Source organism: Amblyomma americanum, chromosome 4 (genome assembly GCF_052857255.1).
Source record: "Amblyomma americanum isolate KBUSLIRL-KWMA chromosome 4, ASM5285725v1, whole genome shotgun sequence".
Classification (NCBI taxonomy): domain Eukaryota; kingdom Metazoa; phylum Arthropoda; class Arachnida; order Ixodida; family Ixodidae; genus Amblyomma; species Amblyomma americanum.
The window spans coordinates 115,106,317-115,111,202 of NC_135500.1; the positions used below are offsets into that span (position 1 = coordinate 115,106,317).

A 4,886-nucleotide genomic window follows, 5' to 3' on the forward strand; every position below is an offset into this window, starting at 1 on the left:
GCAGGTTGTGATGACAACAAGAGAGCACGTGGATCTATGTGGCCCACATGAATCCCAGTTTGCTTTTCTTGATATTCGTGGTTTTTTGCTGCTCGCGGTCAATGACGACGCCGGATTTTCTGCTACACCAGTTCCTTAACGCTCTCGCGTTAAAAAATAAGCGTCCACTCTAGTACTGGAGATACCACCTTATGCTAGTTATCGCAGATCATTTGTCCGTCGTTGATTTAGCAGCACGAATTGAAATTCTTCGTATATGAGCGTAGCAGTTTTAGTTGAAAAAATTCAAGAGTTTTCAAGGACTTTCAAGGCCCTGGCATAGCAATTTCAAGGACCTCAAACAATGTGTTTAGCAGTTGGGACCAAAAAAGAAATTCTTCAACAACAAAATCATTCATTTTATTGAAAAAGAAAGGAAAGAGGCATAAACCACCTTAAAACACATATCAGTAAACACACACACATTTCCTTGAAGCACACACTCGTTAAGCATATCAAGAAAGTGCTTGAAATTTTGCTGCAATCGCACGATCAATTGCTTGAAGGTCCTGCATCTTTTCTTTTGCAGTTTTTCTAAGACTGTTTGATTTCACAATATATGTGATGTCATTTGCTGCTTCAGCTTTTTCGGAGTAACTGTTGCAGCTGCCGTCAAGTCCACAATAGTTTTTTCTAGTTTCTTTTTCTTGTGTCTGTTGGCTTCAATTTTATTTTCAATAAGGCTACTCTTTGACTGCCTCAACTTCTGAGCATCTTGCTGCTTCTGCTCCTCCAGGTACGCTTGGTACCGGTTCCATGCGGCTGAAGTAGATGTCCGCAGCTCCTTTGCTATTTCAACTTGAAGGATGCCTCCCGCCTTATCTATTGCATCGCACACAATTCTTTGCGACACGTAAGACATTTCCTTCATGTTTTCAATGGAGGTGTGGCGATTAATGCTAAATCCTCTTTCTAGAGTAGCTTGACCATGACTTAAAATAAGCAGAACTTTGACCACACCCCGGAGGTTTGAGCTTGAAGAACGGAACTTCAAAAGATTGCAAAAAACTCATCCAAACTTTTGGAATGCTTCTCGAATGATCCAAGGGTGTCCTTTTTTTCCTGGAGCAACTCTGTGTACTCGGCGAGAAGTGCACCTCGCTGGTGCTCGCTCAACCGGTTTGCTTCAATGAGGGCACCCAAAACTTTCCTAAAGCCTGTAAGGCACTCATCCGGCCTTGAACACATCCGCACAGGAACTAAAGAAGAGAGGGCCCTAACAAGAGAGTATCTTAGTGGGCTTTTATCCAATATCTTCTTCGCTGCATTAATCAGAAACTGTTTGCACTCCATCTTAAATGCAAACACATCCTTTGCACTTATCTTGGCAGCTTTCACAACTTGTTCTGCTGCATGACCAATGTCTACTTTTTCAAGGGGAGCATGGTTCTTTGGATCATCGATGTCAATCTTCAAGAGGCTCAAGATTCCAGCAGACGCTGCTACTGCTACCACAGAGCACATTACAAACCTTGTCATTAGTTTTCTCACAACACTTTCAAGGTCCTTTGCTAAAAAGAACACCAGAGGTTTGTTACCTTGGTATTCAGTCAAAAATGGCTTGAATATCATTGCAATTCTCAGAGCAAATTGAAGCTTTGCTGGCGTCAGCGGATCAGCGCAGGCATCACACACACGTTGGAATGCAATACACTTAGGCAAACTTACTTGTTTCACTCTAATGCATTGCACATACTTGTGTCACATCGGGCCACAAAAGAATGGCGCGCTCAAGAACAGGTACATTTTCAACCCAGCGGTGCGAGACAAAGTTGAGAGGGTATGTTGTCTGGCCAGTAACAGAGGCAAAGTCATCTCTCCGTGCAGGTGCATCGTGAAACAGGCCACTTAGGCTTGAAAGGAGGGTATCCAGGCACCACTTGCTGGTCATAACACCTGCTCTGTACGCATTGTGCAGAGTGTGAAGACCACAAGTCCCCAACTCCAGGCACTGAACTTGATAGTTGTTCTTAAGGTGACTTTGCAAATTTTTGAAGCATTTCAAATTCACATTGGGCCCATCCATAGACAAGTGAACTATTTTTGAAAGTGGCAACCAATCCAAGGCACTCAAAAGCTTTTCCTGGATGTCTTCTGCCGTACTGTGTCCCATGAAGACTGATGTGTAGTACCTGGTAGTTACACGTTCAGAAACGGCGTCCCAGTACCGCACCTGGATATCCATCTGCTTCCGCTGAAGGTAGTCGTTCAATGACTCATCGAACAGGACAGCGTAAGAGCCGCAGTGCACTATTTCGCGCTGCAAACACGAGAGAAAATACGGCCGCAGGCCGTGACAAAGGCCGTACGCGCATTTCTTTTCACCGCAGGAGAAGGCTGTCGGGAAATATCTTTTGGAACAGTTCCCCTGTGTGCGAAGACGAATTTTACGAGTAGTGGGAAGCTGCCACTTTCAAAGTCCACCGTACCTCGACATCGCTCACAAGTTCGTTCATACCGCACGCATGACGCAAGTCTGATGACACTGAAGGCATGACGCTTTCCGGTCGCTCACTGACTGTAGCCGCCACGTAGTTCCGAATCGAGTTTCCTTGCGCTCCATTTTTTACGTTTGCAATGTGCTTTGCGCTTCTCATGTGGCTTTTAATTGCCGACTCGCCCATGGAGGAAACGTCAAATGCTTTACAACACGCCCTACACTTCGCGCGATGACAGTCCGAGGGATCCGGAGCAATCCACTGCTTATAAACATCATGGTCCAGCCAGGACCGTTGAAACTTGCACCTTCCTGGCATAGCGGAAAAACTTTGGGAGTTTTCTTCATAGCCCGTGAACCACGCTAACCACGAGGAAATGGTCAAGAAAAAGTACACTGGATTGACTTGGATTAGGACTTCATGAATGTGGACAGACGCTCTGTCAATTCCGCTAAGCCTAGCCGAGCGTAAAAATCAAGGACTTTCCAGCACCTAAAAAAATTCAAGGGTTTCCAAGGCCTTGAATATAGCGTTTTAAAAATCAAGGGTTTTTAAGGGTTTCAAGGACCGCTACGAATCCTGCATGTAGAAGTACTGACAAGAGAATCTGCATTTCTAGCAGTGGCAATTCGAATTTAGATCAAAAGATCTGACGTAATTCGTAGCGACTCAGGTCACCCGCGAAGGGCGTGCGCCCACGCCAATTGCCAACTAGTAGGGAGAAGAGTAACGAAAGATTGACGTTCCTGCGCCAGCGAAATGCCCTGCTGCGGTCGTCCAAAAACACCGGCATGATGTCTTATGCTGCCTTGAGGCGCCTTCGGCAATGAATATTTGCTTCCCTCAGCTGTCAACAACATGAATAGCCGATACCTTCATTGCGAAAAAAAACGCGACAAACATCGCTGTCGCGTCCACACGCCACTCACATCCACTCACGACCACTCGCCCTCATTCACGTCAGCTCACATCCATTCATCACTCATATCCATTCACCACTCATCACTACACACACTCACATCCACTCACTCACAATCATATCCCCTCACTCACACATACACGCACTTGCACACCCACTCCAAACCAACTGACACTCACAGGCGCGAGAGTGAGTGAGTGAGGCGATGTGAGTGCACTCATGAGCGATGTGCCGCCATGTGGGTCGGGTAAGACACAAAGATGCGGTGAAAGGAGAAAAACTGGAAGAGTGGCTGCAGTGGACAGTTCCCGTTATGGATGCATGCTATGCCAAGTGAAGGTAAATTCTGGAATCAAGGACTGCCCTCTCCATTCGGCACATTGCCTGTCGTGTTCTGCGTCGGCTCTGTCCGTGCGGACTGAGAATAGCCAGATACGGATGGGACTCCAAGGCAGCGTTTCACTCTCAGCATGCACGTGCTTCGCACTCACCTCGGTGTCCCTGATGTGTGTCAACGGTCCGTGTACGGGGCAGTCGCCGGGGTGGTCGCTCCCGCAGTCGTCGCAAACTGCAAGCACAGTGTCCAGGACGGGGATTCGCAGAAGGCGCAACGAGAAGGCGGACATTTTGCATGCAATGCTTGCTGGCTCAAGTCAGAGCAAGGCACAGGAATAGGAAGTACTTCTTGTTGGGCAAGTTGGTACATTGCTTTTGAAGAAACCATAATAATAATAATAATAATAATAACTTGTTTATTTCCATCAGTGATGGGGGAGACTGCGGATAAAAGCCGCTTGACAACAAGCGACTTGACTGAAGCCCGCAGCCTCCCTACAAAGCAGGCAGCGATAGGACAACAACAACAAAAAAATAAAACAAAGAACTCGCAGAAAGCACAATATTCAAAATTAATGCACGCACACTTGATAGTCACAGCAGGTAAACATAACAAAAGGCAAGATAACACTTTTAGTTGTTATTGTAAGCAAGGATTGTTAATGAAATGTTGGCGTAGGGTTCGTACAGAAATCGTATGCAAATCTATACCTGATTTGTGAAATGAATTTAAAAGGGTTGGCAGTGTGTATGACACTTTTTGCCTGGAATAATTTACCCGCGCAGTGACCACTTTCCACGGTTCTGTGTAACGGGTGGTGTAGGAATGTGTGTTTTTATCGAGATCTGATAATTCATGAAAAAACTTGAGATTTTCTTTCACCTCCCGTTTGAAAGCCAGACTTAACTTATAGTTATAAAGATTAAACGCGCGTATTATGTTTGCTTTCGAAAATAGCTGTGAAGTATGGGAATGATACGGTACATTAAAAAGTGCTCGAACAATTTTTTTTTGAAGTATATGTATTCTTTCAAGATTTGTACGTGTCGTGGTACCCCATACCAATACACAATAATACAAAGAAGAAAAAAAGAGAGTATTGTAAATAAGAAGCTTTAAAGGAACAGAAAGAGCGCTCTTTCTGTTCCTTTGG

The 4,886-nt window shown here is 45.3% G+C and overlaps 1 pseudogene; it reads right to left on the reverse strand.

Annotated features, from left to right (window-relative positions):
• Window positions 1–589: 589 nt before the first annotated feature.
• Window positions 590–2,795, reverse strand: LOC144129773 (uncharacterized; annotated as a pseudogene).
• Window positions 2,796–4,886: the final 2,091 nt, after the last annotated feature.